The following is a 13,512-nucleotide window of genomic DNA, read 5'->3' on the forward strand; positions in this document are numbered from 1 at the left end:
AAGTGGTTTTATGACTTTCGTATTCACAATTGTTGGATGAATCTTACTGCTCTGTTTCCCCATTTTGCAGGTTGCACAAATATGTTTATTATCAAACATCAGGAGGGGAATCCCATGCACATGATCACGAAGAACAAGCTTGTTAATGTCTTTGAAATAGAGATGCGAGAGTCTTCGGTGCCATAGCCAACTATCATCAGTAGAAGCTTTTGTAAGTTAGCAGATGGCATGCTTCCCTTTGATGGGATTTAGATTGAGTGGATGCATTTCAACTTTGCGTTTTGACTTTAGGATCACTATTTTGGTCTCCTTTTCAATGATCTCAGATCCCTCATCGTCAAACAAAACTTTTAATCCTGTACCAACCACTAGCCGCGAAAACATTATGAGGTTGTGTTGCAGGCGTTCCACGTATGCGACCTTGGAAATTGAAAACCACCCATTAGTGATCATCCCATATCCCTTGAAACAATTGAAAGTTCCCCATTAGTGATCATCCCATAGCTCGTTATCTGCTCTTCGTTTTCCAAGAGGTCATTTTAGATAGACTTTTGGTTTCGTCTGCATTGTCGATTGGAGCTGAAAAGAAAAACTCATCGAATCCATTTTTGTTGCCGTCTTAGACCATGGACGTTAATTTTGTTGTTTGATTTTTGTTCTGTCTCTTAGTTGCGAAAACTTGATTAGGAACAGTTTGAACTGTAACGCCCGTATATTCACGCTAGTCAATTTAGAGACAATAAGCATCAAAAAATGAGTTTTTAATGGAAGATTATTTAGAAGGATTAAGCTTAACCAAGTTTTAGTATATTTTAAAAGGGTTCCGTACATTCGCGCTAGTCAATTTAGAGACAATAAGCATCAAAAAATGAGTTTTTGATGGAAGATTATTTAGAAGGATTAAGCTTAACCAAGTTTTAGTATATGTCAAAAGGGTTTCGTACATATAAAGAACACTTAAATCCGAGTTATAACGAAGAATTTATGACTCGTCGAAATTTCGTGGCAAAACCGACACGGCATCGGGGAGCGTAAAAAGTGAATTTACGATAGACCGATTTTTAGCCTTAGCAATCCAAACGAAAGTCTTAGAATATGTTAAGCTGAGAGCGTCCATAAAAAAACGCCCAAATCTGACTTCGTATGAGAAAGTTATGAATTTTCGAAGTTTCGGCTTAGTAGTGTACAACCCGAAGTTTGTATATTAGATCGAGCGGTTTTTAGCCGACACAACCTAAACGAGAATCGAAGATCTCGTTAATAGTAGCGTAATGATAAAAAGACAGAAGAAAACGGACGTCGGATGAAGATCTCGTTAATAGTAGCGGTTTTTAGCCGACACAACCAATCATGTCCCGGCCTTTTAAAAATATAACCTTTAAAATAAAGTCAAAATTAGCCGATGGAGTCCAAACAAAAGTTGTAGAGTACGGTCCCGCCTACGCGTGGATATAAAGAACATTCAAAACGGAGCTCGTATGCAAAATTTACAAATTATAGAATTCGAGTGTGCAATTTACGAAACCTTATGCGAACTAGATGACGTGGCAGCATCTAGGTCGTTGGTTGTTGATCATGGCTCAGCCTTCAGATTCGGACACCTGGCTCCAAATGCAGTGCGTACAAGTAGAACGCCCAGCATCCGAAGAACGCCTCGTGTTGGAAGGGAACGCTACGCGTACTCGTATCCTTCATGCAGTCCGAGAACCAACCACGTCGCCCCAGCAGCTACTTGACACCTGTTGTAAGATCTCCGGAGAACACCCTGCGCAAGCAGCTGAATGTTGCGCGTAATGAGAAGGCTCGCGATTATAAAAGGGCAGCGAGGCTTGCCGACTTCCTCACTCCAAATCCAGCTCTTTGTCACACTAGTAACTCTCTCTACCACCCCTAACCCATCCTACGCCTAGGTAAGCCCCTTAGCACCCGAAGGAGGCCCCGAGGTTGCCAGAGTCCCGAGAAAAAGGGTCTTTCGGTTTGGAAACGCTGCTCCAAGCGAAGCCCGGTTTTCGAGAAAACTCGCTGTAAATGAGCTACGCCTATGCTATTTTTAATATAGCTTCTAATTAATTATAGTAACAATATTAGGACCTTAAAATAATTATTTGGACTATTATTATGAGTTATGTAAGAGTGTTGTTTAACGCTTATATAATAGTAATAGTAGCTAGAATATTAATTAGTCGCGGAGAACGTTAGACTAAACCCTAGTGGTATTGATACTAGGTTTTGTCAAGGGAAAATTGTTTTGACAAAACGAAATGTTGTCCGAGTACCGAGTCACCACCTTACCAGGTGAGTGCATAGTTACTTTCATCTTACACAGAGATACGAAGTATTTAATATAAATTACATGCTATGTGTGCATATTGTATGTATACTTGCTGTCTATGCTGGGTTAAAGATTTTTATACATGTTTTAAACGATTTACACTGTATATGTATTTTATATCTAAAAAATGTGTTGGGTAAAACATGGGTATGTGTAATAGTTGCTGTGTGAAAAAATGAAATAATGAGAGGCCTCGTTATAGATGTTATTGATGATCCAGTCATCTAGTGGAGTATAGATGACGACCATGGACTATTGTAGACAGTCTAGTGGAACCCTAGCAGGCTCGCAACCTATAGGTGTTTATTTGAACTGTGTGCTCACCAACAATACTCGATCCCCCACATGGTTGTCTTATTTGACATGAATTGCTGAGGAACCCCCGAAGCATGTGTTGTCACCCCGATGAAAATCCTTAGGCTAGGTCCCTTATGTTAGATGTTTTAGGGATGTAAAGTGAGGATAACGGGAACGGGTAATCGGGTTTGTTTGGTTGATGAAAATAATAAATTTATTTATTGTGGGTTGAAAACCCTATGTGCTCACCAGGCTCACAAGTCAGAAGCACTCAGTTTCTTGTATTACAGGTAGTGCGCATGAGCATATATGTTTGGATGAGAGATAAGGTATTGTAGGCCTATAAATACGAAATAATGTATCAAGGCTTATGTTGTACTACTTATGCTTTTGATCTGTATCGAACATGACATCCCGAGTCTTTTAATGAAATGCATTTCTACGGAAATGCTTTGATAAATCTTTATCATATTTTGTTTTGGAAACAAATTCCGCAACTCTTTTATTTAAAATGTTACTCTTATTTTTAAACAAAGCGTAAACAAATCCGTCTCATCTGGCCGTGAAAATGGGGATGTCACTGTTGGTATCAAAGCATTAGTTTAAGCGAACTAGGAATTTGTAGGATTTCTTCACTTAAACATAGAATTCTAAGGGATGATTGTGAGATGTGAGCACTAGCTTATTTTAGGAATTATGTCTAAAATTGTTTTATTTGCTAAGTGCTTTGTGCCTGATATACTATTATTTGTTCGGATCTATCGTCTGTTGTCGACCGGATGTAGAAACCTTATGTATTTAGGATTCTAAACGTACGACTATGATATTAGAACTAACATGTAAACGTTTCGGAGGGATAAGGATGATTTAAACGTCTATCCTAGATAAAGATCTAAATTCACCCTATTCGGTATATAGATCAAAATGGCAAGAACCTGCAGTGGAGCCGGGAATGCAAATGGGAGCATGAATTAACCACTAGTGATTGAAAAAATACATGTTGTAGCAGATGCTCCTAAGCTAATTACAATGGCAAGAGTAAAAGCCATGATACAGGCTATGTTGGCAGAACAACGGGAAGAGATAATGCAAATGTTTCATGAAAATAGGGACAAACCTACATTGCCAGTTGAACATGTTGGATTAGGTGTCTAATTTCATAACTATTTTCGGAATGTACTTGACCCGATAAGCATGGTCCATTTGGTTTGCATGGCATCATGCATTTGGATAGACTAAATGAGAGAAATAACACTTAAGGTTTATTAGTATATTATAAGTTCTAATATATTAATAATATTATTTAATTAATATTGATCAATAATTAATTTGGAATTAATTAAGTGATCCAGAGGAGACTAATTAGATATATGGGTTGATTGTGTAAATCATCCATACTTGTATAATGGGCTAATGCTCCATGGGTTATCAAGTTGGGCTAAAACCCATAGTATGCTCCATGGATGCTCCATGGAGTTTATAGAACCCATGGGTCATAGAAATGAAAAGTCATGACAGTTAGGGTTTACATGGTGTAACCCTAATTGTAACACACTATATAAGCTTCATGTTCTTCACGAAAATCGGCCACTAAGAGAACAAGTGAGGGCTAGCCGATTTCTAACTGTTCTTCATTTCACTCTAAGTTATTCCAAGTGCATTTGGTGCTGTGTTAGACATTTGAGGCATCACACTTGAGGTGCTAGGCTCACAATGTTTTCAAGGAATCAAACTACTACAAGGTATGTTTTCTTGCTTACTTTTATGTTTAAAAGATCCCCTTGTATGCTAGATAGGTTATGAACCTAGGAAAAACATTTTTGCATGTATCATAGATAAAACATAGATCCAAGTTTTCTAGGGTTGCATGTACACCATAGGAGTGTTAGAATGCTCAAAACGTTTAAGTGGTATCAGAGCCTAGGCTTGCTTGTTTTATAGTTGATGCTAAATTGTGAAAAAACTTTGTTTTTCTGCACTCTGCAGCATGAACTCGCCGAGTCCATGGGGAGACTCGACGAGTCCATGAGTAAACTAATACTACTCGTCGAGTAGGTTCTTGCACTCGACAAGTAGGAGCCATATAATGTTGCTTTTCGAGATTTGCTGTTGGAAATGAACTAGAAACATTACCCAAAATTAGTTTGGTTCTATAAAACTAGTTTTAGATGGTGTAATGGTTGTGCTAATCCATTTTCAATAGCTATTATCAAAATTTCAAGTTTTATATGGTTAATTTTATGATTCTTGAAATTGTTGATATGCATGTTCATGAACTTATGAGTTTAGAAGATCATAGGAATTATTTGTAACTTACTTGTTAGTTTAATTCTGGATCATTAGCTGTTTTAATGGAATCCATAATTTGTCCTCAAGTTACGGATTACCAAAAGTCATTCTTTAAAAGTCCATTAAAGAAACACATAGGTTACATAAAATGAAAAGTCACTCATTTAGTTAAACGATTTATCTCATAACTTATGAAAGATGAAAAGTTTTGAAAGTTACAAAACATGCCCTCAAGTTTTGGAACATGTAAAGTCATTCTAAAAAACTTTAGTTCCAACCCCTAGAATTTTAAAAGTTAAAATTCAACCTTTATACTTTATAATATTATAAGTTCAATAATAATTATATACATTTAAGAAAATCTCGTTTTACCATTAGTAGGCCTAATTCAGGAAGACTGTCTATAAGGGGGGGGGGGGTTATAAGGTTGCTGCCTATAAAATGGCAGCTTAATGTGTGTCCACTCTCACCCACCGCTTCCTTGATCAGTGGAGGGTCGTTAGCTGAACGGGTAAGACAAGGACTTTAAATTCTCATTAAAAGTATGATGAATATAAAGTAACTAAATGTGTTTTATAAATTCCCAATCTTAGTTACTTTAGGAAAATGTGAATAAGGTGCTAACCCATGAAATTACACTTTACACTTTGATTAAGTTGTTAGTGGAGCGTGTGTGGTTAACCGACACACTAACCTGGACTTAACAAGGTAGGCAAAGGGTAACTTAATATTTATAATAGTATCGGTGGAGCGTGTGTGGTTAAGCGGCACATTGATTGAGGGGTAAATATTAAGGGTACCAAGTATTTTGCACGGTTACTTCACACCTTGTTTTGTGATCCTCGACATCCCAATCACAAAACCTGAAGGGCACACTCGAGATTAAAACTAGCCATTGAAAAGTTCAATGAATCTCAAAGAATCTAGGAGTTTCAAAACCAATTAAAACCTAATTATTTATTTCATTTTTCATGGTGGAAATTGGTGAATCGTCATTCACCTACATTCAAATATTTTATAGATTAGATTACGGCATCCATCTTCTTAGTTATAAAATATTGTGTTGGGTCCTAGCCTTAATATTATATTTGGTTGTTTTATTTAGGATTATATTTATATCTAATCTAAACTTGTGTTTCATCTTTTAATATGTCTTCTAACAATGTTGCTTCTGGCTCAAACCCTACCTGCTCCTCTCTCATGAACCTTTGTGGGAGAGTCATCTTTGATGGATCCAACTTTATGGATTGGATCAGGAACATCAAAATGGTCGCTAAATATCAGGCCCATGAAAGATATGCTTCCAAAGTGGCATGCATCATGTTGGCCACTATGACAACCGAGCTCCAAAAGTCCTATGAGGAATACTATCATTTTGAGATGCACCAGGATTTGATGGACCGCTACCATCAGAGTGCTCGTCAAGAGCGATATGAAATCATCTCCTCCATGATAACAACCCGGATGAAGGATGGTGAACCCATCACAGGGCACTTGCAGAAAATGAAAAGGTATGTGGACCATTTGCTGAAACTCAATGTGAATTTCCCCGAGGAGTTGGCAATAGACATCATCTTGCACTCCTTACCTACATGTTATGATTAGTTCTGTATAAATACCACATGAACAAGGAGGAGTTACACACAGCAAACTTCAAGGAATTCTGAAGACCGCGAAAGGTGGTCTTAAAGCTAAGTCAGTTGTTACCACTCCTACTCCTACCACGGCCCCTGTCTTGGCAATCGGGCAAGGCAAAGGAAAGAATAGGAAGAGACCTTCGAAGGGCACCAAGGGGAAGACCTTTGGTGGCTCCTCTTCAAGTGAAACCAATAAAGTTTTCATCACTCCTTCTACTAACCCTAAAGAGGCAGAATGCTTCTATTGCCATGAAAAGTTGCACTTGAAGCAAAACTGCCCAATGTACCTGCAAGATGTGAAGGATGGGAAAGTTAAACCCAACCATGCAGGTACATACACTATATTGTCTAATAATTCACCCCATTCTAATTCTTGGGTCCTTGATATAGGTTGTGGTATTCACATATGTACTAATTTGCAGGGACTAAAAGAAGTGAGAATGTGGAGCATGGAAAGATAAACTTGATCTTGGGGAATAGGAAAGCTTCACCTATCACCATGATTGGAGTTTATTATTTATTGCTAAGTAGTGGATTAGCATTAGATTTGAAGAAATGTTGTTACTCGTCTGAAATGGCAAGAAATATTATTTCCTTTCATGCTTTGTACAAACAAGGTTTTACCTTTTAATTTGATAATTATAGTGGCGGTATTAATAATTTCTTTAATAATGTTTTTTATTTTAAAGCATTACCTTGTGATGGTGTATATGAAACTGTGACGGTTGTTGATAACCAAGGAAATAATGTATTGTGTATCGATTCTTCCACTAGTTAGGATAAAACATCTTTATGGCATTGTCGTATTGGACATGTAAGCAAGAAACGCATAGGCGAACTCCAAAAGGATGGATTCTTGGATTCGTTTGACCTAAAGTCAGATGATAGTTGTGAATCTTGTTTACTTGGGAAAATAAGAAAGTCACCCTTCACTGGTACTTGTGCTAGGGGTGAGGGTTTGTTGGACCTCATACACACTAATGTGTGTGGACCCTTCAGAATCGCCACAAGAGATGTTAACCGCTTCTATGTGACTTTTACAGATGATTTTAGTAGATATGGATATGTCTACTTTATCAAGAATAAGTCAGAGACCTTTGAAAGGTTCCAAGAGTTCAAGCAGGAAGTGGAGAATCAGTTCGGAAGGAACATTAAGATGCTTCGACCCAATTGAGGTGGTGAGTATCTTAGTACAGAGTTCCTTGACTATCTTAAGGAATGTTGGATTATCTCACAATTGACACCTCCCAGGACACTACAACTAAATGGTGTGGATGAAAGGCACAATCGAACCTTGTTGGATATGGTTTGTTCCATGCTAAGTCGAGCTTCGCTACCAATCTCATTTTGGGGGTATTCCTTAGAGACTGCCGCCCATATTCTTAATCTAGTCCCTACAAAGAAGGTTGCCAAAACAACTCATGAGATGGGGACCGAAAAAGTTCCCAATTTGGACCATATCAAGATTTGGGGTTGCGAGGCTTTTTTTAGGTGCGAGTCTCATGATAATCTCAAAGCTCGAAGTGAGAGGCGTATTTTCATCGGCTACCCACATAGATCCTTTGGTTACCTCTTCTACAGACCTAGTGATAATGTGGTCTTTGTAGCAACGAGAGGAGTCTTTCGCGAGAGAGAATTCATGAGCCCAAGAAACAGTGGTAGGCAAATTGACCTTGAAGAAATCCAAGAGTCAAGTGGTGAAGGAACCTCAAACACTAGCAATCAACCTGAGGAGGAAACTCCTATTGATCCGACAGAAGAGTCTATACCTTTGAGGCGTTCCACGAGAGTTAGGAATGCACCTGAGCATTACTATGGTTTCCATATTACTGCAGAAGGTGATACACTTATCAGTGATAGCACACCGGTAAGTCTGGATGAACCTAACAGCTACACGGAAGCCATGGTAGGCCTTGAGGCTGCTAAATGGAAAGAGGGTATGAACAGCGAGATACAATCCATGTATGACAATCAAGTTTGGAACTTGATTGACAATGTGCCAGGTCGCAAGACAGTCGGGTACAAATGGAGCTTCAAGAAGAAGTCCGATATGGATGGTAATGTACACACTTATAAGGCGCGACTGGTTGCAAAGGGCTTTTCTCAAACTCCGAGAGTTGATTATGATAAGACCCACCAGTAGGGAAGATTAAGTCTATTAGGGTTATGTTAGCCATTGCTGCATTTCATGATTATGAAATATGGCAAATGGATGTCAAAACCGCTTTCCTTAATGGAAAGTTGGCTGAGGATGTTTACATGAGTCAGCCAGAGGGTTTTGTCAGTATAGAGTACCCTAATAGAGTGTGTAAGCTTAAGAAATCCATCTAGAGATTAAAGTAAGTACCTCGCAGATGGAATTTTTGCTTCGATGAGAAGGTCAAAGAGTTTTGCTTTTCGAGGAATGAAGATGAATCTTGTGTATATATCAAGGCTAATGGGATGATAGTCATCTTTTTGGTATTATATGTGGATGACATACTACTCATAGGAAATGACATCCCAACTCTGCAGGAAGTTAAGTCCTGGCTTGGGTAGTGTTTCGCTTTGAAGGACCTTGGAGAAGCTGCCTATATCCTAGGGATAAGAACTTTGAAAGACAGGACTAAAAGTCTAATTGGACTTAGTCAGAGTACCTACTTGGAGAAGGTGCTGAATAGATTCAGCATGCAAAATTCCAAGAAAGGAGAGTTACCGATCCAGAGTAACACCAGACTAAGTAAAACTCAAAGTCCGAGTAAAGAGGCTGAGATAGCAGAAATGAGTCGAGTACCATATGCTTCCGTTGTAGGATCGATCATGTATGCTATGACTTGTACTTGTCCTGATGTCGCCTTTGCATTGAGCATAGTCAGCAGATATCAGGGGAACCCTGGCAAGGCTCACTAGGCTGAGGTAAAGAACATTCTCAAGTACATGCGGAGAACTAAGGACTGGGTCCTTACCCATGGTGGGAGTGATGACTTGAGAGTATTGGGGTATAGTGATGCTAGCTTTCAGACTGATAGGGATAATTTCCGCTCTCATTCAGGCTGGGTCTTTACCTTAAACGGAGGAACAATTTCTTGAAAAAGTTCCAATCAGGAGACAGTAGCTGATTCAACTTGCGAATCAGTGTGTACAGCGGCAAGCCAGGCAGCAAATGAGGCTATATGGCTAAAGAACTTCATTGGAGACCTTGGAGTTGTACTAGCTAGAAAGGAGCCTATAGAGATTTTCTGTGATAGTGAAAGCGCAATTGCCTTAGCAAAGGAACCAATGATCACAGGAGATCCAGACACATCGAAAGAAAATATCATTTCATCAGATATCGAATAGAAGAAGGACTCCTCATGGCAAAGAGGGTATCATCAGATGAGAACCCGACAGATCCCCTCACGAAGGGATTGGGCAGGGTTAAGCATCTCCAGCATGCAAGGCACATAAAGCTAAAGGATGATATTAGTTTTAGAAGTTAGATAGCTTTTAAATGTGTAAAGTGTTGCTATCCTTTGTCAATCATTTACTATCATTTCATTTTGCATGTTTTGACTTCCAGAATAATTATGTTATGTTATTTCATATTATTCAAATTCTCCATAGTCAGTCATATGTCGGAAGTAGATATGAATCAAGATTGTCATGGGTTGGCTTGTAGAGTTCTAAGATGTTGGACGTAAGTGGTGCTACAACACTCATGAGTGCTCATAAGTTCTGAGTATTGGATTCAACCCACGCTCACTGGTATCACTTCATGGAATTTATCTTGAGTGATCGTGAGACGGTAATATCATATAAGTCTTAAAACCTAGAGATCTGACTTGTTGCCTATGAGTTAGTTATACATTGATTGTACAAAAGTGCATTGGTAACTCGATGTTATAAAAGGTTCCTTTGTGTATGATTCAACAAATAGTAGAACAAGCATATGAGTCGAAGGATATTTGTTCCTTCTTAGATTAGAAGCGATATCTAGGCCCCTGATGATTTTGTGTTGACCCATGTATCGGGCCTGGTCAGAACTAAGTTGATGTGTTCAATTAATTTCTATGTCAAACAAATCAAGAATCGAGAAACAAACTGTTGGACAATAAGGAACACATTGTTCCATGTATTTGTCCGGCGGATATCTAGAACAGAGGATTATATGATCACTTATCTTAAGTGGCGTATCATCATCATCTTAGTTCCGCGAGACCTTGAAAGAGCTACGATTGCTAATCGGTTCCTGAAGTAATTCTTGCAGTTATAGTTATTAGACTTATCCAAGAGGGAAACTCTTGGATTAGGTGTCTAAGTTCATAACTATTTCTGGAATGTGCTTGACCCGATTAGCATGGTCTATTTGGGTTACATGGCATCATGCATTTGAATAGACTAAAATGAGAGAAATAACACTTAACGTTTATTAATATATTATAACTTTTAATATATTAATAGTATTATTTAACTAGTATTGATCAAGAATTAATTTGGAATTAGCTAATTGATCAAAACAAGACTAATTAAATATATGGGTTGATTGTGTAAATCATCCATTCATGTATAGTGGGCTAATGCTCCATGGATTATCATGTTGGGCTAAAACCCATAAGATGCTCCATGGTGTTTATAGAACCCATGGTTTATGGAAATGAAAAGTCATGACAATTAGGGTTTACATGGTGTAACCCTAATTGTAACACACTATATAAGCTTCATGTTCTTCACCAAAATCGGCCACTATGAGAACAAGTGAGGGCTAGCCGATTTCTAACTGTTCTTCATTTCTCTCTAAGTTATTCCAAGTGCATTTAGTGTCGTGTGAGACATTTGAGGCATCACACTTGAGGTGCAAGGCTCAAAAGGTTTTCAAGGAATCCAAACTACTACTAGGTATGTTTTCTTGCTTACTTTTATATTTAAAAGTTCCCCATGTATGCTAGATAGGTTATGAACCTTGGAAAAACATTTTTGCATGTATCATAGATAAAACATAGATCCAAGGTTTCTAGGGTTGCATGTACACCATAGGAGTATTAGAATGCTCAAAACCCTTTCAGAACAACCCAAATTAAACGATGGGCAGTCAGAAGGAGGGAACTACAGTGGGACCGTAGGTCAATTCAACCCACCAATAGTTCGACGAAACAACCAGGAGGACGAATTTAATAGGAATGGATGCAGGTACAAGGATTTTCTGACATGCAAGCCATCTACTTTCACTAGAAAGGAAGATCCGATTGGAGTCATGGACTGGATCTCGGAGATGGAGTTAGCTTTCATGACATGTGGTTGCAGAGGAAATATATAGACCACCTTTACAGTACGTGAGTTCCGAGGAGGCGCTGTGCGTTGGTGGAATACCCTTGGGAAAACACTGAGCCCCAATGAGCCCTTGCAACTGACATGGGTAGAGTTTTTGGTGCAATTCAAACGCAAGTACTGCTCAGCCCATAACCTGCTCGAGCTAGAAAAGCAATTCTTGACCTTGAAGAAAAGAAGCATGTCGATTGATGAATACACCAACAAATTCACTGAGAAGATGGAGTTCGCCTTTTGACTTGTTTCGAATGAGCTAAAGAAAATCGACAAGTACACAAAGGGACTTCCATGGGAGTACGCGGTGCCAGTTTGTCAGGTCTGGCTCAAAGGAGTTTAGTGGAGGAGGAAAGAAATCGAAATGGTGCGAGAAATGCAAGAAGAAGCACCTCGGGAAATGTAGCGAGGAAGTGACCTAATACAAGTGTGGAAAGACCGGACATTACGCCAATGAGTGCACCACCAGAAAAAGGGTGTGCTATGAATGTTGTGAAGAAGGGCATGTTGCTAAGGATTGCCCAAAGAAGAAAGACGCGGCAAGGCCCACATTCCACCAAAATCAAAGGCAAGATTGTTCCATATGACCCTTGACAAAGTAGATGGAAATGAAACGGATCAGGAATAAGGATTGATGAAGTAGTCATGTGGATAGTACCACGTGGTATAGCCTATTACAGGCATATTATAGGTTGAACTTGAACACCTATGTAACCGTTTCAAGGAATAATATAAAACATTTGTTTTGGTATTTGATGTGTCAAGTTGTTATGTGATTTTCTTGTATGGTGACTTGGGTGAACTGTGAGACAATACTTTGGATAAGTATGAGTAGGGTGTGAAAGGTTATAGAGGCCTATACTACCGGAAGCACATGACTCGCACTTGGATCATGAAAAGTGACAAGGTTACCAAGAAGCTAATAATTGATTTCATTTTATTCAAGTATGCCGTTACCATCATTTCGGTAATGACTGATAAGATGATTTTTATTCTGACCATAGAGGCCATATCATATCGAGTCCGACTAAGATGAGTGTGTTACGTGGTTCAGAGAAGCAAGTTTGATGTAGCATCCGACTTAAGCCAGAATATTGAAGTGAAAGATAATCAAAGCAATTGTGATCGTTGTTAAAGTAAGAAACTTGTAGCTAGAAATGCTACATGCTAAAAGGTAATTATATCACATTAGGAAATGAAGGAAGGTATATTCCATTCTACAATTTGACTCTAAGAGACTTGAGTGTAAACGTTGCATCACACGATGATAGCTCGTTAGAATATGACATACAGGTCCACTGTAGTAATTAGAGAACTTATCCTATGTTCATTAAGAAGAAGAAGGGGTCTCCAATAAGTATTGATTTTGTAACTCGAAGGTTACAACATAGTATGAAGAGCGGGTGCAAGATCGAGCACTGTATGTAGTAAGAAGTCCAAGAGTTAAATACTCATTCGAAAGAACAAAGAAGTTACGATTATTACCTAGGATGAAGAGATAACATATGGAGTCATTATACTACCCTGTTTCGTTGATGATTCCGGGACATAATCATCCTAACGGGGAGATAATTGTAACGCCCACAGATTCGGGCCAGTCAATTTAGAGACAATAAGGATCAAAAAATAAGTTTTTGATGGAAGATTATTTATAAGGATTAATATTAACCAAGTTATAGT

Source organism: Lactuca serriola, chromosome 9, assembly GCF_051521515.1.
Source record: "Lactuca serriola cultivar US96UC23 chromosome 9, Lser_US96UC23_V15, whole genome shotgun sequence".
Lineage (NCBI taxonomy): Eukaryota > Viridiplantae > Streptophyta > Magnoliopsida > Asterales > Asteraceae > Lactuca > Lactuca serriola.